We start from the raw sequence: 25,025 nt of genomic DNA, 5'->3' as shown, positions 1-25,025 counted from the left end.
TTAGGCATATTAATTTTACTTTTGACGCTGCATAGTCGAGAAATTTTCCCCATAGCAGGGTCACAGACGGAAGATCTCAAAGATCTGTTTCTAAATGACAAAGGATCCCACACATCCTTGAGGAAACCAGCAGACTCATGCCGATCACAATCTGCAGGAACATCCGAGAAACAGTCATCAGATCGCACAGATTCAAACTGCACACTGTCAGGAGCGAATCCTTCAGAAATCGCACAGGAATCAACCACAGCGGCACACTCATTAATTTCAGATTGCACAAAGTCAAGACTCACATGCTTTACCGCAGAAAGGCAGGAACAATCATCTGAGAACGATGTCTTTTTATTGGAATCAATCGGTTGGTGTGTGTGCAACTCATCCAAAATGGTTTGCCATACATAGATCACCAGATCCACATCATCCTTGTCACATTCATCGGAATCAATCAGAAGGTACATAGAATCGAGACAAGCATTCAAGACATCTTCGCTTTTTGCGATGTAAAAATCGCAAAAGGCTTTCCAATCAAAATCGAATTCCTCCAGCAAGGCCCCAACATCCCAGGAAGCAAATGGGGGTTCAAACAGGCCAGTATCCAGAAAATCTCCATATGGGTGGAGATCAGGAACAAGAACAGATTTTTTAACTGCTGTAATATAGTGTGCGATCCTACCTATAATAGGATCCACATAAGCTTTGGATTGGGGCAACGAAACCTGAGACTGAGAAGTCTCTCTGAAATCATCACATTCAAGTGCTTCCCCTACTTCAGAGTTTACAGAACTAATTTCTTTATTTGTAGTTGCTATGGGCAACTGATTTTTCCGCTGGGAAGTCTTCCTAGATCTTTTAGGTTTAGACTTAGCAGCTCTGGATGGCTGCTTTTTGGATGAAAGAGTAGATGGAACAGCTGACTGAGCTGCTGACAACAACTCATTAAGGGGGTATGGTAATTGAGGTAATCTCAGCCAATTGTGAATTAAAAAGGCCAAGAATTCCAGGGGTCTTTGACTCAGGGTGGTATGATCTAACACATCATAAGCCCACATTGACATTTCGCCCCCCAACAGAATGTAGACCATTTGGGAGGCCCAGGTAGACACTGGGGTGCATTGAAATTCAGGGTTCGCCAAAAGTTTAGTGCAGTCAGACAAAAACTCGTCTGCTGACTCAGGTTCAAGATTTTTAAACCTCTTAAAAGGTACAAGAGCCATATTCGACAAAATCGTACAAATCGGAAATTCCCTCTACACTGGGAATTTTGGTTGGGTTGGTCATACTGTAACGATTGTGGAACTTTCTCCGTGATCAGCGCACAACGCGTGCGCTGATACGGCGGAAATCCTCCACAAGCGTATAATTGCAGGAACCCAGCAAAAGGTGCTACGCACCCGTAGAGGGAAATTCCTGTTGGCAGATGGCGCTGAGGAGTGCAGAGGAACCAATCCTCTGTACCTCCACAAATGCCAGACAGGAATTGTACGAAGCACAGAACGCAATCGCAAGGGAAGCGATTGCGAATGAGAACGAGCAAAAGGACAGGTTGTATGTGTGTGCGCCAATCTAGTCGCCACCCCGCGACAGCGCACACACAACAGCAGATACGAAACAGAAACGCAACCGCAAGAAAGGCGATTGCCAAAAGTGACACAAGGCAGATCAGAACAGAATACGAGGATAGCAAAGGCACAGCAAATCATACAATGAGGAGATACGGAAAATAACAAACGCTAACTGAACGCGAACACCGCACCCATTCGAAACAGTGCACGCGTTCATGCGCGGTATCCACGTGATAAGCACAATAGAGACAAGCACGCCTAACTAACCATTGACAGACAAACATGTAACAGAGGACGCGAGCGCTTGCTTAACGGTTACCTCACCGAGCCTCCAGCAAGCGTTCGTAGCAGACAAGACAGACACACGAAAACAGGGACAAGCGAGAGATAGGATCCACAGCACTAGCGAAAGTGGCTAGCGCGATCCAGGAAGACAGAACAGAAGGATCCACAGGATGCTAGTGCGATCCAGGTACAGAGTAGCAGAAAAGAAGGATCCACAGCACTAGTGCTAGGCGAGTGCGATCCAGGCAGACAGAGTAGCATAACAGAAGGATCCACAGCACTAGTGAAAGTGGCTAGCGCGATCCAGGTACAGAGTAGCAGAACAGAAGGATCCACAGCACTAGCGGAAAGTGGCTAGCGCGATCCAAGGAGACAGAACAGAAGGATCCACAGCGCTAGCGCAAGATGCTAGTGCGATCCAAGTGAGACAGATCAGAAGAGATAGCTGGTAGCAACCGCTGCACCTGCACCAGCTATATTCCAAGAACAGAGATCAGAACCATTTCCTGTCGACCACCGCTGGGACAGGACAATCGCAACAGAACAAACAAACAGATAAGCAATCCTAACTGCACTAAGGAAACCTGCCTAGTGCAGTTTTCCAGGAATTACTCTAAGCTGATCTTCAAACAGAGAGTAAGGCTGACACTCTCCAGAGTGTTTCACAGGAAGACTCCTTATGACCAGCCAAGCATTGTGGGAAACACATAGTACTTATAGTACACGCCTCCAATGAATGTGGCCAGGCAATTTGCATGACAACATATGCAAATTCCTCAGCAAGCACAAGCTGCAAAACTGACAGAAGGTCTCCTTTCCAGAGTCCTGCAGCATGCAAACCTAAACAATGGTCAAAAAGCTGCCTGCCTGCCTGCACAGGCAGCTGAGCAGATCATTACAATTTCTATTTTTTTTTTATTATAAGCTTGTAAATAGTGGTGGATGCAAAACGGAAAAAATGCACTTTAATTTCCAAATAAAATATTGTCGCCATACATTGTGATAGGGACATAATTTAAATGGTGTAATAACCGGGACAAATGGGCAAATACAATACGTGGGTTTTAATTATGGAGGCATATATTATTTTAAAACTATAATGGCCGAAAACTGGGAAATAATGATTTTTTTCCGTGTTTTTCTTATTCTTACTGTTAAAATGCATTTACAGTAAGGTAGCTTTTAGCAAAATGTACCACCTAAAGAAAGCCTAATTGGTGGAGGAAAAAACAAGATATAGATCAGTTAATTGTGATAAGTAGTGATAAAGTTATAGGCTAATGAATGGGAGATGAACATTGCTCAGATGCATAAAGTGAAAACGACTGAGGGCTGAAGTGGTTTAAGTTCCCCTTTAAAATGTTTTTTTTTTTTTACACATACTGTACATTTTATATCTCCTTATGGCTTAATGTAGTTAAAGTATTCAGTACCACCTGGTAACTGTGGCCCAGATGTAGCGCTGAAAACACTATAGTCAGTATTCCCTTTTACGTACTTCCATTATTACACAATGAAATAGTGAATATCTATCAGGGAGGCTGTGACAGCTCGCTGTAATGGGATGCCATCCGTTTCTGCAGCGAACAGATGTTAGTTTTGCGCTGGTAATTTATGAGGCTTGTATGCAGAGGCAAAAAAAGAAACGTTGTTAAATTATAATAGTGTTGAATACATAATATACTCCTATGAACTGCACCCGGCTGTCATTGGCTGTCACAGTGCGAGTGCACCAAACATGAAATAACATTGGACTTGACTTGACTATTCCATCTTCCTTTGCAGGATGACTCACGCCGGGTATGTGAGCCATAAATCACTCCTTAGAGAGATGACAGAGTGGACAGTGAGCACGCTGCCGGCATCCAGGCTCACAAATACACAAGGTGATGCTTATTTGCATTCTGTAACCCAGACAAGAAACTAAATTTACCGCAGGAAAAAATATGACAACCTTCAGAATCGCTTTGTTCCTTAATTCCACTTGTGATATTTCAGTCCGGTCTTAAAGTGTACCTGAGATGTCAGCATAAAAAGATTTGATACTTACCTGAGGCTTCCTCCAGCCCCATGAGCACCGATGCGTTCCTCGCCGTCCTCCCGCATGCCTACGTTCGGCTCCTGGTAATCTGGGTCAGTCGGGGCCATGCATGCGCAGAAGAGCTGACTGGCGCAACTGAGCCAGATTACCAGGACTGATTGCAGCTGAACAGCCACCTGGGAGGACGGCGAGGAAAACATCGGTGCTCATGGGGCTGGAGGAAGCCTCAGCTAAGTAACAAATAGTTTTATGCCGACATCTCAGGCTTCCTTTAGGGCCCTTTCACACTGGGGCGGTGCGGTGCCTCAAATTGAAGCACTACTACCGCACTCCAATGCTAACCTATGGGGGAAAACAAATTACCTGCGTCCCGGTGCTTGCTTGGCGGCAGGAAGTGAGCTTCACATCCGACTGAAGTCCTCGATCTGACACGGCACTAAAACTACGTTACCGTGCGTCTGTGGCAATCTGCGTCGGCCTGGAAGTTGTGTTAGTCTATGGCAACACAGGGATTTTTAAACCCTTTTCAACTCTACATTGCAGTGCGCATGCGGGGAAGTGTATTTTTTACAATACACTTCCGAGCACATGATTGCTTGGCCGGCAGGAAGTGAGCTTCGCTTCCTGCTTGACCAGATGCCAGTTGGGGAATACCGCGTAGTAATGTGGTATTCCCCGTAGGCCTGTTGTGAAACCAGCCATAAAGTGGACCTGAACTTTTGCACAGAACAGAAGGAAAACATAGAGAAATGCTCCCTGTATGTATTTAGAGAGTTTAGCCTGTCTAATTCCCCCTCATTCGTGTCTAATCACTACTGTAATTTGATCTCTTAGCTATGTCAGCTGGCTGCCTCAGCAGAGCAGCTAATTTGTAAATACAGGATGTTAACCCTATGTCTGCTCCCATGGAAGCAAGAAATAGACACATTGCAGCTTTATTGCAGGATTTGTATCAGCTGTAACAAAGAAATGTTTCTCTTTAAAGGTTTTTATGTTATTGCTTATCTTTTAGAGCAGAGAGGAAGTTCTGAGCTCAGGTCCGCTTTAACCACTTCAGCCTTCAGTGTCATTTCACTTTATGCATCCGAGCAACTTTCACCTCCCATTCATTCGCCAATAACGTTATCACTAATTATCACAATGAACTGATCTATATCTTGTTTTTTCCGCCACCAATTAGGCTTTCTTTGGGTGGTACTTTTTGCTAAGACGGGAATATTTAATGGGAATATTAAGAAAAAATGGAAAAATTCATTATTTCTCAGTTTTCAGCCATTATAGCTTTAAAATAATACATGCCTCCATAATTAAAACCCACGTATTTTATTTGCCCATTTGTCCCAGTTATCACACCATTTAAATTACGTCCCTTTCACAATGTATGGCGTCAATATTTTATTTGTAAATAAAGAGGAATTTTTTCAATTTGCGTCCATTGCTTATTGCTTATAGCAATATACTCTCTTGACATGCATATTTTTTAATAAAAAATTGTATTTGGATTTTTTTGGAGTAGGGAGGTAAACAGATCATTTTAAAGAGGAACTGTAACGGCAAAACGTCCCCTGGGGGGTACTCACCTCGGGTGGGGGAAGCCTCCGGATCCTAATGAGGCTTCCCACGCCGTCCTGCGTCCCACGGGGGTCTCGCTGCAGCCCTCCATACAGCCGTGACGTAATATTTACCTTCCTGGCTCCTGCGCAGGCGCTCTGACGGCTGTCGGCTCCGAAGTAGGCGGAAATACCCGATCGCCGTCGGGTCCGCTCTACTGCGCAGGCGCAAGTCTCCGGCGCCTGCGCAGTAGAGCGGACCCGACGGAGATCGGGTATTTCCGTCTATTTCCGAGCCAAATGCAGCCACAGCGCCCCCGCTGGAGCCAGCAAAGGTAAATATTGAAATTACAGTCGGGCCTGTCGCCGGCTGTTCAGAGGGCTGCAGCGAGACCCCCGTGGGACGCAGGACGGCGTGGGAAGCCTCATTAGGATCCGGAGGCTTCCCCCACCCGAGGTGAGTACCCCCCAGGGGATCTTTTTAAAGTTACAGAGTCTCTTTAAATTTAATTGATTGTGTATATTTAAAAAAAAATGTATGGAGTTTTACTATTTGGCCACAAGATGGTGACACATACTTTTTTGTTTTTCATCCTGTAAGCGAGAGCTCTCGCTTACAGGAACTGAAGGGATGAAGAGAAGCCGTCAGTTTTTCATAGGGAGACATAGGAAGACATAGATCAATGAATGGGAATTGTGTTCCCATTCATTGATCTCCGAGGCAGAGGAAGGCGGCGGGAGCGTGCCCGGCTTAGCTGCAGCAGGGCACACTATCTGGACGGAAATATCCGTCCAGATAGACCTAAGTGGTTAAACAGCACACAGTTACTCTTGAGGCATTATATCAAATACTCCACTTCATCACCAGCAGTGGCGTAGCAATGGGAGGTGCAGAGGTAGTGACAATACCAGGGCCCTTGGACCACAAGGGCCTAGTAGGAGCACTCCTTTAACAGCTCTTTATTGGTGCTTTGCTGGTAATTATCACCTCTACAGTTGCGTAGCAATTACTTTGATAGATGCTTTATATAGTTGTAATCATTAATAAAGTATTCCCCATCCCCTTCTTGAACCTCTGACACTGTGGTGCATACAAATTAATTTGCCTCCAGGAGACTTGGGATACAGCCGGTATATGGCTTATCCTGCTGCTGCACAAGTTCTCGGCAGTGTTAAATACTATTCCCCCTCTAGGTCCACGTGGATAGTGGGGAATAATGTAATTCGTCTTCCAGCTATTGCTGGATGGCGAATTACAGTGTTTAAGAAGCAACTTCAACTCCATCTTCTGACAGCGCCGAAGTTACTGACTGTGCGCTTCTATAGCTATAGATCCTATTACTGCCTATGGTGGCACTGGCTGCGCCCAAATCTACTGCGCTCGACTGATTGTCCTTGGAAGGTTTTGGTGCGCCACATCAATTGTTATGTATAGAGTGCTTGGGGGGCTCAATGTAAAACTTGCACAGTGGCCCATAGCTCCTTACCTACGCCACTGCACCTCTATATATGCTTTGATTGGTTGTAACTGTTAATAAACAGTTTTCCTCCCCAGTGTACACCTCTCTCACACTGCAGCTGTCTTTGGTGTTCCATATCAATTGTTATGTATAGAGCGCTTGAGGGGGCCCAATGTAAAACTCACACTAGTGCCCAGAGCTCCTAATCTACGCCAGTTTAGAGCTATGCATGAGCCCTACAATCCCCACAGGAAGCTAAATGCAATTACCACGGGGCAGCTTGTTTTCCCTCAGCATTTCAATTTTTGCTTACGTTTGGTGAAAATGGGTTTGCCACAGGTGAAGCCCTCAATGCACACCACAAAGGTATTTTTATACTTACCTGGGTGTTCTAAAGACTCATCTGACCCCTCTAGGCTGCTTCTTTTGTCCGGCCTCCTGTCTGTCTTGCTACAGAATAGGAACTGCGGTCGCCCACTCTTTCTGTACTCACTACCCCCTAGCTGTGTGTTGCAGTCATCGCTGGAGCTTCCTGGGCCTGCTCAGTTACGATTCTCTCCAAGCTGCGCATGCACCGGGTGCTGCGAACAGCTGTGCGGCAGCACAATACACGGAGTGCGCAGAGTGTACTGTGCATGCTCCAGCCTCCAACTGGTCCTAGTTGCGGAGCTGGAATGAGGCATACAGCATCAGGAGTCTCTAGGACACTGCGGTAAGTGCAGGGGCGTAGCTTGGGGTGGGCGGGGTAGGACACGTGCCCCCGGGCGCTGGGTCCCTAGAGGCGCTCTGCCGTGACCTGTGTTTTTTTTATTATTATTATTTATTTCCCTGCAGCGGGTGGGAGCGCAGAGACGAGGGAGAGCTGTAAACACGGCGATGGGGAAGGAGGGAAGTCTCCCCCCCCTCTCACTCTCGCTCCCCCTGCAGATATAAGCGGCGGGCGGGCGGCAGAACACTTACTCCATTCGTGCGGAGAAGACAGATCTGTGCTCTGCCAATCTGGTCTAGTCTAGACCAGATTAGCGGAGCACAGATCTGTCTTCTCCGTGCGAATGGAGTAAGTGTTCTTCCGCCCGCCCACCACTTATATCTTTTGGTAAAATGCTGTCAAATTACATGTATTTTCGGGAGAAACACTATGGCAGAGCTCAAACTTACCTGGCAGACCTTTTACACCACTGCTAAGGGCATGTATATTTGGCCCCACCCATTACCACACCCACATTCTGTTGCATGGCCACACCCCTTTTGTGGTGCGGCGCACGGCCCTCCTTACAGGGTGCATTAATAGTCTTTGTCCCCGGGTACTGAAAGCACTAGCTACGCCTCTGGGTAAGTGTATAGTAAAAACACTTTTCACCTCGTGTACACTTTATGGGCTTGATTCACAAAAACGCCAGTGAAAAGCTGATTATCACGTGCAAACTGCCTCTTCGCGTGCTAATGCGCGCATAATAGTTTGCGCGCGTAAAGTTTAGTGCAACTTTGCGCGCAAGTTTATTCCTCAAAAAGGTGCTAACCTACTTAGTGCAATGGTTATCACGCCCAAAAGTCTTTAGACGTGCTAAGTAGGTTAGCACCGCTTTGTGAATCAAGCTCTATGCCTCTGGGCAAAGGTGTTGCCTTAGGCCTGTCATTATGCTGAGCTGGCCTTGGTCCTGAACATTTTTGAACCAGTCCTCTAGTGCCACTGCTCATTATTAATAATACAGAACTATTTTTCAATGTGCAGGAGATGTATGTGAAAGACATTAGTATTGTTTACATTTAAAAAAAAAAAGTAAAATGGTTCATGAAATGGTCCCTAAAAAATAAATACTGCAGGGCATATACCTGTATGAACAGCTATTAACCTCCTGGTGTACAGTATGAGCGAGGCCCTGAGCCTTGTAGCCATAGCGCCAACCCTGTGTGTACACAAGCACAATTACTGTTATCTACAGGTCTCGGGACATTATTCCTTGGGCGCCAGTGTGGGGCCAAATGTTGTACAGGCTAGTGATGTGTTCTGTTGCTATGCAGGGCGACCACCTCAGGGGAGAATCTAGAATGTAAATGATGCATGTTGTTCCTTTTCTACCCCTCCCCTTTGGGTTGATGATGCGCCTCTGCCCTGAACTGTCACCCCAGGGATTGAGTCCCAATCCATGTTGTGCAAAAGTCCTCATGTGTACGAGGCTTAGACTACTGCCAGGGTCTTTGCTAGGATCCTAAGAGATCCAGGGCACGTTTGCCAAAATATGGGTGTGGCCATTCACCAGAATATGGGTGTGATCATGGGTGGAGCCAAATTTACATGAACTTAACAGCAGTCTAAATAGGCCTGCCCAGCAAAATGTTGGCTGAATAAAAAAAATTAATAAAAAGAAAACAAAAAAACAAAACACAAAATTGCAGAATATCACATATATAATACAGTACCTGGCTTCTGTGCTGGCTTGTCTAGCTTTCTGCTGGGTGGGCTGGCCTGCTGCCAAGTTGTCTGGCAGTCCCCCCATAGCATTCCCTGACCTTTTAGTGGACTCCCTCCCATGCTCCCACAGGCCTCCCAATAAGGCCCCCCAACTCCCATCATGCCCACATAAAGAACCACAGCTCCCAGCATAGAGGCTCCACAGCTCTTTGGGGATATGCTGTGAGCTGTGATGCATCAATGGGCGGGCATTGCTGTGGTGCCTCAATGGGGGGCATACTAGGTACTTTGGTTCCTGTATGGAGGCATGCTGGGTGCTGTGGTGCCTCTATGGGAGGCATACTAGGTACTTTGGTTCCTGTATGGAGGCATGCTGGGTGCTGTGGTGCCTCTATGGGGCATGCTGGGTGCTGTGTTGCCACTCTGGGTGCTATGGTGCCCCGATGGGGCATACTGGGTACTGTGTTGCAACGCTGGGTGCTGTGGTGCCTCTATGGGTGCCTGCTGGGTGCTGTTATGCCAAGCTGCATGCTGGGTGTTGTGGTGATATGCTGGAAGCTATGGTGCCTGGAGCCTCCATAGGGAGCATGCATGGTTGTTTGTGTCTGCCTGGGAGACATCCGGGACACCCCAGAATAGATCTGGGGCACGTGCTACTGATCTTTGGGGCTAGCAACGCCCCTGACTACTGCCAAACTAATTCCAAAAAGTCCAAGTAGGCTCTGTTAAGACTTGAACAGTGGCATAAACTGTTGCGGTGCTACCCTAGTTTGGGAAATGCAGTGAGTGACCTGAGGATGGCAGTGAGCAGCAGTTTCTCTTTGTTTATGCAGAGCTGTACTGAAGCCATTATCAGGACTCAATAAGCTGATAGGCTGATTTATTGTGTTGTGGAGCTCAGGGGAGGTTAATGTTTGGTTAGGGTATGGCTAGGCCAGGGTTAAAGGATCACTATCATGAAAACATTTAAAATTTAAAATGTATAATTTTAAAATGTAAAATGCTTATGTTTAAAAAGTACATTTATTCTAGAGTAAAATAAACTATACGTTTATTTTTTTCTCTATATTGTTATCACTTACAATTGGTCGTCAAAATCTGGTTTTGGACTAGACTGTTATCTCAAGGGAGTTTCTCGCGTTTTCTTGATTTTCCAAAAAACGTACTCAACGGCAGTTGCTCTGTCCAACTGCCAAAGCAGCAAGCAAACAAGGAGAGTCGCTGGCCAGCATATTTTTATACTGTAGATCCTTTCCATAGAGTGCTTTTGTATAGAATAAAGGAAAATAATCCCCCATGAGGAGATGGAGTAGTCCAAAACTTGTCAGATCTGACAGATTTTCACAGCCTACTGCAAGTGGCAGCAACATAGGCGAAAAGCAATTTATAGTGCAATTTACTCGGGGAGAAATGCACTTCTTATAAACATGTATACGCATGGATTCTAAATGTTTACATTTTTCTTGATAGTGGTCTTTTAACTGCTTCCGGACCAGCGCGGTTGAAATCTACGTCTTTCTTGTGGCTGCACAGCTCTGACAGGATGTAGATTTCAAACATCTCCTCCTCACGGTCGCGCTGCTCCCGCCGCTCTCCCATCGCCGCAACTCACTCACACTGCTGTCTATATGATGGCAGAGCTCTGTGAGCTGTTCAGGAACCGATTTCATTGGCTCCTGACCTGCGTGAGTTCTGCCGTCATAGGGACGACAGAGAGAGGGACCTGCGACGATGGGAGAGCAGCATGATTGGCGGGAGCGACGTGTCTGTGTGGCGAATCCGCCGTTTTGCGGTACAAGCTATCTCTTGGCCTTAAGGGGCCAGAGACTGCTGGACGGAAGTAGTTAACTGTCGATTAGATTAAACAGGATATTCAGTCCTGGATAATACTAGAAAAGAGTGTGATGGAAAGTCTTACAGGGACACAGAAAGCCATAAAAAATTAAACAGATATCTCCTTTCCATGCAATATGCAAATCTATACACAGTGTTCCATTGCAATACACCCAGATAATATAAAACTAACTTCATTCCTGTTCATTGCTGATATATTATGGAAATTAGAGAAGCTGCATATTTTCAGGAAGCAGCACAAATGCCCCCTTGGTTAGTCAGTCTCTCATCACCACTTTCTGACTAAATGCTTCCAACACACACACAGACACACACACAGACACACACACACAGACAGTCGGACACGTGCAAGGATACATACCGGGGTGTTGCTATCCCCCAAAAAATGGGGGGCTGCAGCGCCCCGCGCAATGGGCATGGCCATGTCATTGTATGGGCGGAGCTAGCATAATGATGTAGCAGCGAGGCATAAGAAAGCAGTGTTTACACCATGGCCAAAGACCAGCGCAGCCAAGCCGACCCGGTGGCCCACGTTTGGGGTAGAGCCCACTAAAACTCTGTGCCTTGAACAACGGATACGTTTGTAAGTTTGCATTTCGTTTAAAATTAAAGTGTTTTTACAATTTTACGCTATGGGAGCTTTGGTTATGCTTTTTTGAGGTGAATTGGTACTACAGCAAAGTGACAACAGTGGAGGAGAATCCTTGAGTGGCAGGGGGCGACCAGATGACCCCATAGGCGCTGGAGACCCATCTAACAGAGGGTCATTTGTATGCGGTGAGTTCCCACTGCTTGGGGTGTGGTGGAGGTGAATTCCCATGAGAGGTGGTCACTACACTCTGAAAAGCCATTTAGGAAGAACTCCACCTCAATTGTATTGTTTGACTGTCTTACATGAAAGAGAGAGACACTTGCCTGAACAGTATCATAGTGCGCAGCTATTTGATGATCCTTGTGCTGTTAAGTTCATGTTTGGCTCCACCCATGACCACACCCACATTATGGTGCGTGGATACACCCATTTTCCGTCTGGAGTTCCCAAAAATGCACCGGATCTCTTAGGATCCTAGCAATGCCCCTGATACATACACAAGCACAGAGACGCACACAAACACGGGGACACACATGCAAGGACACATATACATGCACAGAGCCACACACTTGCACAGAGACACACGGACCGACACACACACATGCACAGAGACACAAACACAGACACACACAAACATACACACACTGAGACACACACACACACACACACACACACACACACACACACGTACACACATGCACAAACACACACTCACATGCATGGAGACACACACACACACAGAGACACAAACATACACATGTACGGAGACACACACATGCACGGAGACACACACGGGCACACACACATGTACGGACACACACACACACACACACACACAGATACAAACACACAGACACACATGCTTGGACACACACACACCATTTTTCCTTTCTTTTCAGTAGGACTTATTTAATCATAATTGTAAATCAGACGCTTCACTGATTCTATAATTAGACAATCCAAATTACGGACAATTTATTAGGCTGCTATTTATGTGCTGTGAAATCCGTTAGATCATGTGCTAGTCAGTAGTTCCACGATCGGAAAAAGCGCCGTTTCTACAAAGGGAATTACGGGTGAGGGTCAAAGCAGTAATCAGAAACATACCCGACCTGGCCTGGAGCTAAAGATCACATGCTTTTAAACGCTTTTTTCGTGCTGGCAAAATGGTGCTTTGTGCAACGCCAAGCCAAAGTCCCCGTTCTCTCCGAAGAGAAGAATGATCAATTATTTAGAAATATTGTTGGGGATTTCTGGCCTCTGGCTTTCCTGATCGAGTGTGAAAAGGCAAGGAGCTGTCATAGCCGCTCTGACTTCCAGAGCTTTAATAAAATCTTCAAAGCCGCTCCTCATACAAATGCTGGGCGTTCTGTCTCGCATGGTAACCGGACTTAAGGCTTTATTAAAAGATTTCTGAAAGCACAACAATAACCTGAACTCAACCTAAGGCAAAGTGGAGTACAAAGACCTCCTTATAGTATAGAGCTGGCGTACAGAAAGACAGAGGGGAAAAAATCACTCTATTTGATAATGCATTGAAATGAAATCAATAGTCTTTTTAAAAGTTCCATTTAGCTGCTAAGAGTGTACCTGTAGTCAATCTGCACGTCTTAAATCACTATCATCATGATTCTCAGTTTTCCAAATGTTTTTAAAACCTTCTAAGTTCTAAGTTCTAAGACCTTAGAACTTTCTCTCTGCTCTAAAAGATGAGCAACAGTATAATAACCTTTAAAGAAAAAACATTTATTTGTTACAAAATATCGATGTACAGAGGCGCCAAAAGGATAAAAATATGCTAAAAAGTTTAAAATATAGAGGCAGCAACAGGGAGACATTTTATGAAAGAAAATGATATAATATTACCTTTGGAAATTACATTTTCAAATGGATAAATCCATTTTGCTTGCCTGTAACTATGCATTTATCCATAAAGAGTTAAAGGGTACCTGAAGAAACTTAAAAAAAAGATACTTACCTCAGTAGTGGGAAGCCTCTGGATGGTCCAGAGCATTCCCGAATCCTCCCACAACCCACTGTTCTAGTACAGGGACCCTGTAGACCTATTTAATAAAATTTGTTGTATAGGTTTCTTGTGGACAGGCGTACTTGGACTGAGCATGCCCGAATAAGGTTCGCACATGCTCAGTAGATCAAAGCTCTCATGTGTGGAGAATAAAAGATGTGCACAATCAGCTTTGTTCTATTTGATATGCACAGACCTTACTCCCATGTGCCCAGTCTGGGTGCGCTCGTTCATGGCCGGGAGCTCATCCAGAAGATGAAGAGGGACCCTGGGCTGGAACAGTGGGCTGTAGGAGGATGCAGGAAGCCTCTTGACCATTCAGAAGCTTCCAACTACTGAGGTAAGTATCTAACTTCCCCCAGCCCACTTCAGGTGTGCTTCAGCTGCCTCTAGCTTCCTGTCACCAAACTGAGGTCTTAGCATTTTTAACCACCTACTTCTTGGTACAGGCCATCATGTAAACACTTTACTGCAATATAGGGATTCTGGGAAATCTAGTCACTCTGATTGCCAAAATAAGAGTATGCAATGCCCTCTAAAATAAGAATATGCAGACTGCCCTGAAATAAGAATATCTACCGTGTCTCACAAAATAACAATTTGTAGAGCACCTCCACAAATAACATTATGCAGAATGGCCATTGGCCTAAGTGGCTGGATAGTGTAATGGTTACACAGGAGACTCAGGGTTCAAATCTCAGCTCATCCTGTTCAGTAAACCAGTGCCTATTCAGTAAGGAGTCTTTGGGCAAGGCACCCTAACTCGGCCTATTGAGCGTGCCTCAGTGTCTGCAGCTTTGGAGCTTTGAGTCCGCCAGGAGAAAAGCACAATATACTGTAAATGTTCTGTGTCTTGTCTTGTCTACAAATAACAATCTGTAGAGTGCCCCTCCCCCTGCAAATAACTATAAGCAGAGCGTCCCCTCCACAAATAATAGGCAGAGTGACCCAACAATCAATGGTATTCCGTGTTTCCTGCAAATGGAACCATGCTTACCAGCCGCAGCATAACTCGTCCCTTGTTACCAAGACACTGATCACCCCTTGCTGGATTCACTGAAGACCTGAGTGATGGAGCAATGGTGCATATCTCTCTACACCAGGCACATCAAGCGTACATGCAAAAAGGGCGTCGGGAAAAAAGGGCGCGAGGTGTAAACCATAAGCGGTAGTAGCGTTTATAAAAATATTGTGTTGTATTTTGTTTACAAATAATGTTTTACAAATTAAAAAAAACATTTAATAATGTGTATGAATTTGCAAATTGTGGAGACGATAATCTTCCCTGTTTTAAAAGTAATACTTATAATTACATTTGTTAAAAAAACGATAATATGTGTTTAATCGTTATAACTGCATATTATTGTGAATAACCTTCATTTATCGTTTCTTCATATAATAAAATCTGAAAATATTGTTTATAATGATGAAAAAAAAAATATAAGTGTGTTCGTAATAACTATTGTTAAACATTAGTAAATATTCACTACAACTAAACCTAACCCTACTCTCACACAGAACCCTCCCTGTACCTATCCCTAACCCCTAGACCCCCCTGGTGGTGCCTAACCCTAAATCTCCCCTGGTGGTGCCTAATCCTAAAACCCCCCTGGTGGCGCCTAACCCTAAATCTCCCCTGGTGGTGCCTAATCCTAAGACCCCCCTGGTGGTGCCTAACCCTAAGACCCCCTGGTGGTACCTAACCCTAAATCTCCCCTGGTGGTGCCTAATCCTAAGACCCCCCTGGTGGTGCCTAACCCTAAGACCCCCCCCCCCCCCCCCCCGGTGGTGCCTAACCTTAAATCTGCCCTAGTGGTGCCTAACCCTAAATATCCCCTGGTGGTGCCTAACCATAAGACCCCCCTGGTGTTGCCTAACCCTAAGACCCCCCTGGTGGTGCCTAACCCTAAGACCCCCCTGGTGGTGCCTAACCCCAAGGCCCCCTGGTGGTGCCTAACCCTAAATCTCCCCTGGTGGTGCCTAAACCTAAGACCCCCCTGGTGGTGCCTAACCCTAAGACCCCCCTGGTGGTGCCTAACCCTAAAGCCCCCCTGGTGGTGCCTAACCCTAAGACCTCCCTGGTGGTGCCTAACCCTAAGACCCCCCTGGTGGTGCCTAACCCTCCCCTGGTGGTGCCTAACCCTAAGACCTCCCTGGTGGTGCCTAACCCTAAGGCTGGTGGTGCCTAACCCTAAGGCCCCCTGGTGGAGCCTAACCCTAAATCTCCCCTGGTGGTGCCTAAACCTAAGACCCCCCTGGTGGTGCCTAACCCTAAGACCCCCCTGGTGGTGCCTAACCCTAAGGCCCCCCTGGTGGTGCCTAACCCTAAGACCCCCCCTGGTGGTGCCTAACCCTAAATCTCCCCTGGTGGTGCCTAACCCTAAGACCCCCCTGGTGGTGCCTCACCCTAAAGCCCCCCTTAGTGATCTCTTTATTGTGTGGAGAAGGTTTTACAAATAGTGACTGTAAAAAATATATTACAATTTACGTTACGTACCGATCGCTTTATTTTGTGAATAATAATGTTTTACAAACAGTAAGGGATACAATTTCAAATAATGTTTTAGTTAAATACGATAGATATGTTTAGTATTTTTGTAAACTTTAATCGTCACAGGCGCAATTTATAAACTTAAATCATCCCAAGTGCCATTAGAAAACATTAAAAATCTACAGGCACCGATTGAAAACGTTAATAATCTCCGGAGCCCTTTTTTTTCTGTTCACTGCCCATCAAACGATATTTATTATGGGAGTGAATTGGCAGCGCCCTTTTTGTCCACTTGCCTCATGCGCCCAAATTTCCTGCTTCCCATCACCCTGATCTATTAGTGAGTCTTGAAAGGAGCTTGGGCCTAGCTGAATACCAAGTGATGCAGCACGGTGAATATTAATGCTTCATCATTACAAGTGAATAGGAACTAAATTAAATGAAAACTGCTGTTAAATACTAAAGAGTTTTGAGGGCCAAAGGAAAGGCTCGGCGGGCTGCATGCAACCGACCCTTAGTCTGTAGTTTGGACATCACTACACTATCTGGTCGTACCTGACTGATGTCACACACGTGTCCACAAATATCAACCCTGTGAGGCGCGTGTATGTGGATGGAGCCTGGAGTCATCAGCGGACATGGACAGGTAAAGTATTGTGCATCGGGGTACATTTTACATTAAGGGGGACAGCGCGGGGAAGGGGGGGGCTAGGCGGTGTGTGCAGCATCACAAGGCTGATTCCCTAAAGATTTAATGCTGAATGAATTAGGAATTGACCTGTGGTGTATGGGCAGGCAACAGATTTCTCTCCAATCAGAACAGGGGTGCTGCAATAGGAGTGCAGAGGTAGCAACTGCATCGGGGCCCCGAAGGGCCCTCCCTCAACCACAGTATTAGCTCTCTATTGGTCCTGTGCTCATAATAATCACTTCCATAGATCCTTTGAATAGTAGTAATCATTAACAAAGTTTTCCCCATCCCCTTCTTGCTCCTCTGACACTGCAGTTGCCATTGGCAGGTTTTGGAGCGCCGTATTAATTGTTATGTATAGATTGCTTGGGGGGCCCCATTGTAAAGCTTGCATCAGGGCCCACAGCTCCTTAGCTACGCCATGCTGGATCAGAAGAATCGATTAGAGAGAGATAGTCAGTCTGGCCATACTTCGAGTGATGTATGGCCACCTTAAAGTCTAATGATCTATTGTCTGTGGCCGCCCAAATGTAGCCACCCTCTTAATTTATTACAGCACGACTGATTGGGGTATCTCCTCTCTGTTTGATCCTCCAGCAATGCTCATTGTTGACTTTATCCCTCTCTGTCTACGCTCGCTCACAGAACAATCATTAATCATTCTGGTTACAGTTTTAACAGGAACATAAGAATGTAAATGTGAAGGTTCTATTTGAGGCAATTCATACATAAACTATAAGCTGCCATGATTTAATCAGTATTGCATTCTCTCTGCTGTATATAAACAGAGCATCTGTAAAGCTGATTTGTATTAGTAACACTGAACAGACATGCATCAGGGCTCGTTCTGCATAATCATGTAAGGGAAAAAATATGCTCTAGTCATCCAGGAGGACTCTGTCGTTATTATAGATTTTCATGTGTGAGGCAGGGCAATAAGGAGTCAGCATTGCAAATAGTTTTTAGTGATTGTTTTAAAGGAAATTGGCCACAAATGGACACATACATGGAATGCAAATTGCATGCTAAGACCAGGGCCATATTTGGACATTTTCCCACCCAAGACTCATTGTCACCAACCCTGCCCTTGGGGAGAGCTCAGCACAAGATGGGGGGAGCACAGGACCAGTGATCCACTGCTCATCTCTGTGGAAGCAATGCAGCCATGAACAGGGTTTGTGTTTTCTGTGGTTTACATGTTTGGCAGTTTAACTGCCTTAGTGTGCCAGCCCACTGCCCGCCCTTTGCTTCCTGGTGCCCTAGGCCATGGCCTTTGTGGCCTTGTCTCAAATCCGGCCATGGCTAAGACAGTAAGTTGCTGAAATCAAATAACTACATTTCTGACCTGCCCTATGGGTGAGCATCTCTGGCTTACTTTATGAGTATAACCGAAGCATTATTTTGAACTTTGATGCACCCCCGCATTTTTCCACCTCTGTGGTGAATGACCATGCCCCCCCCCCCTCCAGTACTGCCATGCCCCCCAGCATAGGTATGTCCCTTCCCCAGTATTGGTATGCCCTCCTTCTCAGTATAGTTATGAATCCCTCTTTGAGTATGACCACATCTATATTACCATGTCACTCCCAGTATAACCCTGCCCCCAGTCCTGCCATGCCCCTCCTCCTTCACTGTGTATCGCCATATTTCCTTCAGCCCCGCCCCAGTACTGCCATGCCCCCCTAGTTTAGTCATATCCCATTCGCCAGCATTGGTATGCCCTGCAACACCCCTTTTCAGTATAGCTATGTATTCCTCAGAATTATTATCTTTGAGTATAACAATATCCAGGCACGTGCAGAGGGGGGTGCTCTGGGTGCCCAGACACCCCCCCTTTTTAAAATCAGCAAAAAAGGCCCCTCTGATCGCGCAAAATAAGCCCCGCCCCCTATCGAGGTAAGCCCCGCCCACCCGCGAGAAGCTCCGCCTCCGCCTGGGGCACTTTCAGGTGAAGAGGCCTGGATAGGAATCCTAGTGTGGCATACTGACCTCACCCTCCACCTAGGTCCCATACTGACCTCTACCTCCCCAAGCACCCATAGTGACTTCTCCCTCACCCACAGGGACCTCTCCATCCACCTAGCACCCACAGTGACTTCTCCCTCCCCAGCACCCACAGTGACCTCTCCATCCACCTAGCACCCACAGTGACCTCTCCCTCCACCTAGCACCCACAGTGACCTCTCCCTCCACATAGCACCCACAGTGGCCTCTCCTTCCCCCAGCACCCACAGTGACCTCTCCATCCACCTAGCACCCACAGTGACCTCTCCCTCCTAGCACCCACAGTGACCTCTCCCTCCACCTAGCACCCACAGTGACCTCTCCCTACACCTAGCACCCACAGTGACCTCTCCTTCCCCCTAGCACCCACAGTGACCTCTCCCTCCACCTAGCACCCACAGTGACCTCTCCCTCCACCTAGCACCCACAGTGACCTCTCCCTCCTCCTAGCACCCACAGTGACCTCTCCCTCCACCTAGCACCCACAGTGACCTCTCCCTCCACCTAGCACCCACAGTGACCTCTCCCTCCACCTAGCACCCACAGTGACCTCTCCCTCCACCTAGCACCCACAGTGACCTCTCCCTCCACCTAGCACCCACAGTGACCTCCCCCTCCACCTAGCACCCACAGTGACCTCTCCCTCCACCAGCACCCACAGTGACCTCTCCCTCCACCTAGCACCCACAGTGACCTCTCCCTGCACCTAGCACCCACAGTGACCTCTCCCTCCACCAGCACCCACAGTGACCTCTCCCTCCCACAGTGACCTCTCCCTTCACCTACCACCCACAATCACCTCTCCTTCCCCAAATCTAGCAGTGATCCTGCCTACCCCAGCACCCACACTGACCTATCCTTCCCCCAGCACCCACAGTGATCTTTCCCTCCCCCAGAGGCTACCCTCCTGTCCCCTGCAGCACTTACAGGGACCTCCCATCCCAAAAGCAGCGCCCACACTGATCTCTCCCAACACACAGCATCCACAACTACTCCCTCCTCCAATAACTACAATGACCTCTCCCAGCACCCACAGTGACCTCCCCTTCCTCCAGCACTCATACTGACCTCTTCCTTCCACAGAACCCACAGTGACCTACCCTTCCACCAGCACCCACACTGACCTCTACCTCCCCCAGCAACCACACTGACCTCTACCTCCCCTAGCAGCAACTATGCCATTCATAGCAGTACCCACAGTGACCTCCCACTCCCTGCACCCACAGCAATCCCACCAATATTCAGCACCCACATTACACTCAACCAGTAACCCCCACTATAGCAAGCACCCAGTACTTGCACCAAGCAACTTTCACCCAATACTTATATCCGACCTCCATATGGCACTTAGTACTTGCATCATTCACCCTATAGCTGGCACCCAGTACTCACACTCTCTTGGCACAGTACTTGCACATTATCTGAACTCACATAAACCAGTACTAGCACCCAAAGTACCTGCACTCAGAATCCACATGACACACGATGCCCACCCATAGCTAGCACCTAGTGCAGGCAATGCACCAAGTATTCGCACCAATGTACCTGCACCCAACACCCACATGTTTCATCTGCAGTAGTTCCAGTTGCACTAAGCCTCCACTTGGTGCCCAGCACAAACACCAAACACTCACATATGACATCTAGTACTTGCACCCAGAACTCACAAGGGCTTAAGTAACTGCAATCAACACCTACATGATGCTTGACACCAACCCATACAGCCAGAATGCACATGACACCCTGTGCCAGCACCCAGAACCCACATGGCACCCAGCTTCTGCATTTAGCACTCACATGACAACAAATACCCCACTAACCAGCACCCATTACCCAGATGTTACCATGTACTCGCTCCCAGTACCCACTTGGCACTCAGTATTTGCACCTAAGACCCACATGACACCCTATAACCCCCATAATCAACACCCACATGGCATAGTACTCACACAGCACAAAGTTCCAAAGCCATTATATGCACCTAGTACCCATCCATGGCCAGCACCCAAATAGCACCCAGTACCCACCCTTGGTCTGAACCCATATGAGACTCAGTTCTCTCCCATGACACACATTCAGACCACACATGGCACTCCCTGCTCACTCATGTCCAACACTCAGATGGCTCCCTGTACCAATTAGCATTCACATGGCACCCACTATTGTTTATCGCCTTCTGCTACTCATTCAGCACCCAATACAGCATAGCATCCACTGCAAATAAACACCCAATACAAACTGGACCTTGGTACCCACAGCAGCTTGACACGGACTGTACTTTGGCACATCGGCACCCACTGCAAATTAGCACAAACTGGACCTTTGCGTCTTACCACCCACTGCATCTGTGCACCCACTGCACCTTGGCACTTACTGCAGTTTTGCATCTACTAATGCTTAGCAACCACTGCATATTGGCAACCACTGCTTCTTTGCCTGAAAAGAAGCTTGGGTGCTGATCTAGAGGGACAGAGGTCCAAGTAATGAAAGGTGAATCCATGCCTACATCAGGCTCCACTGTGCCCACTCCAATAGTGCGCACCTATGACTGCTGATTTGAGGGTGGTGGCACCAAAGAAGTTGGTTGGAAGAAGACACAAAGTCTGCCTGATACTTCTATAAAGGTGTGTGTGTGTGTGTGTGTGTGTGTGGTGATGGGGGGGGGGGGGGGGGTAAGACTGCCTAGTGCTTTCTGGAAAAGGGGTATTACATACACAATTTAGCACGATCTATCGATTAGGGCCCCTTTTTCAAATTTGAGCACCCCCCCTTGAGAATCCTGTGCACGGCCCTGACAATATCTGTATTACCATGTTGCTTCCAGTATAGCCATGCCCTGCCCTGCCCCCAGTACTGCCATGCCCCTCCTCCTTCACTGTATTGCCACCTTCCTTACAGCCCCGCCCCTAGTACCTCCATGCCCCCCTCCTTCCCTGAGTATTTCCACTTTTTCTTCAACATTAACATCGACATATCCCCCCCCCCCCCCCCATGCGCCATATCGCTCTCAGTCATAAGTCCCGCAGCCCAGAGTACAGAAATGTCAAACTATACTGCCCTCTTTCCCCCTGCCGCTACCATCTTGCAATGCAGCACAGTGTCCTTCCCCTCCTATCTGCCTAACTTGCTTGGTAGCAGCTGTCTCCTGGTTTCTTCTACTTGGATTGAACGCTCTCCTTGTGTCTACCTTAAAGTAGAACTTTAACCCAGGATTGAACTTCTTCCCACGATAAATCTTTAACTTTTCTCGAATAGATTATCAATCACATCTGTATGGCTGATATTGTGATGAAACCCCTCCCACAGTGTGATGTCATGACCATGGTCCTGACAGTTTGCTGTCTATGAACTTGTTGCGTTGTGGGAGAGAACAGCTGTTTCCAGCAGCTCGGCAAGCAGTATATCTCTCCGTGCATAGAACATTCCGCAGAGTTCACCTGGCAGGCCTAAAGAGGTAGCCACATATGATACATTTCAGAATGTGAATCAGGAAGATGAAAGATTTTACAATGGACTAACACTAAGTAAATGATTTATAAATGAATATCGTAAAAAAAAAAATAAGCATTTTTATTCAATTAGTTTTTTTTCACTACAGTACAGTTCCTTTAGGCCAAATTTACACACCTCTGCCAACAAGTTTAAAATCCCTGCCTCGCACTTTTGACTTTGCGGCAGGTAGGGGAAACACCCAGAACTTCCGACACAGTAAGTGTGCTGGGCTCCATTGCCTTGCATTGTCATTAAAGAGACACTGAAGCGAAAAAAAAATGATGATATTATGATTTGTATGTGTAGCACAGCTAAGAAATAAAACATTAAGATCAGATACATCAGTCTAATTGTTTCCAGTACAGGAAGAGTTGAGAAACTTCAGTTGTTATCTCTATGCAAACAAGACATTAAGCTCTCCGACTAAGTTAGTCGTGGAGAGGGCTGTTATCTGACTTTTATTATCTCAACTGTAAGTGAACTGTTTACTTTTTCTCTGCTAGAGGAGAGGTCATTACTTCACAGACTGCTCTGAAAGAATCATTTTGAATGCTGAGTGTTGTGTAATCTGCACATATTATAGAATAATGCAATGTTAGAAAAAACACTATATACCTGAAATTAAAAGTATGAGAATATTTTCTTTGCTGCTAATCTTCTAGTAATTATTCATAGTACACAACCAATTCACTATATCATATTTTTTTTTCGCTTCAGTGTCTCTTTAAGTGATGCTGCAGCAAAACAGAGTAACTCAACTTACAATTGCAAAACAAGTGTTAAAGGGGCCTGGATGGTAAGTGTATTAAAGTGGGATTAAAAAAAGTTCCACTTATCTGGGACTTCCCCAAGCCCCCTTCAGCCGTCCTGTTCCCTCGCAGCTCCTCAAGTGTCCTCCGGTCCCTCACCATGGTTTAGTTTTGTTTTCGGCTGGCTGACAGTCAGCCCCCGGCAATTTGTACTCTTCTTCGCCTTCCCCGCAGTCAAGTGCGTCATGCGCAGGCACAAGCGTACAGTGCTTGCGTATGACGTACTTGGCGGGAAAAGTGAAGAAGAGGACACGTTGCTTGGGGGCCGACCGTCAGTCAGCCGAAAACAAAACCAAGCCACGTCGGGGGACCGGAGGACACTGGAGGGGCTACGAGGGCACAGGACGGCTGCAGGAGGCTTCTGGAAGTCCCAGATAAGTGAAACCTTTTTTTATCCCAGGTTCACTTTAAGTGCACGGTTACATAATGCCAAATTACAAAATTCTAAGCTATTGCTGCTTTTTTTTTTTGGCATAATTTTAGTTCTTTTCAAAAAGGCCCTTAGATTTGCTGGTTTGTGTTAAATAAGCATTTTTTTTTTAATTATGGTATCATTTACCGGTATTCAAATTTGTACAGCTCTGCTTCAAAACTTGTTATCCCTCCTCAGCACTTATTTTAATTTAGGAGTAGGAAGACCCCTTTGAAAGAGGTTCTCTCCTTTTTGTTGCCGAAATTGGAAAAACCCCTTTAAAATATTCCGCTTGGATGACAGCGACGTTCACATATTCATGAACGTATTTCCAATATAAATCTCCAGCGCTTCTTTAGTACGTTTTTGGCATTCTCCGCGGAGCCCTGTCTGCTGTCTCGCTCATCATATACAAATTAGTATGGGGTTTTAGAAAGCTAGACGTTTAGTACTGAAAATTGCACCCTGGTAACTATATTTAATAGATCCACTCTTTGTAGTCAGGTTAATTGGTCTACCATATGCTTATATTTAAAGCACCATTGTACGGCTTCTAACACCTTCCCTCCACCTCCTGCCTTGGAGGTTAAGACCTCGGTTTATAACCAGCTCAGCGCAGCAATCTCCTCCCTGTATAATTAGGGCAATTCCCATGATGAAGGAAATCCCTCAGAATATCCTCGCAGTCGTCCTGCTCGTTCCACAGAAGGAACCGACTCCCCAAGTTCAAAAAAGAGACGATAAAACTTTCACATTATTAACTTTTCTTTCCCTTAAAGAAATATCAAGAAGCTGGTACCACATTAAAAGGCCAGGCTTTGCCCCGACACTGGGTAATGACTTTCTTCATCTACTCTGCCAGTATGTGTTGCATTTTATGGGTCTTGACTCAGTGCTTAAAAGTTTAGAGGGGTTTTTTTATGTGTATTTATGTTGCCCACTTACTATTTGAAAACAAAGGTATAGTTTAAAGGATAACTGCAGTTTGCTTTAATTATACCACACATTATTTATTTAGATATTTCATTACAAAAGGCTTTAAGCAGACCTAAACTCAGAACTTCCTCTCTGCTCTAAAAGATATGCAACAGTATAATAGCCTTTAACTGCTTACGGATGGAGGTGACTGAAATCGACGTCCGCGCATTCAGCTCACTCGCCCTGCCGTCTCTATGACAGCAGATTTCATTGGCTCCTGACCCTGTGATCAATGTGAGCCAATCACTGCCAATGGCATTAAGGAAAGGAAAAGAAATATCCAGGAGCTACTCGCCATGGTTTGCTTCAATAAAAGTTCAACCTTTAATGCAATTCTTCCAATAAAACTTTTTTCCAAGGATAAA

Source organism: Hyperolius riggenbachi, chromosome 4 (genome assembly GCF_040937935.1).
Source record: "Hyperolius riggenbachi isolate aHypRig1 chromosome 4, aHypRig1.pri, whole genome shotgun sequence".
In the NCBI taxonomy this organism is placed as follows: Eukaryota; Metazoa; Chordata; class Amphibia; order Anura; family Hyperoliidae; genus Hyperolius; species Hyperolius riggenbachi.
The sequence above is the reverse complement of the archived record's forward strand: the minus strand, read 5'-3'. Positions refer to the sequence as shown.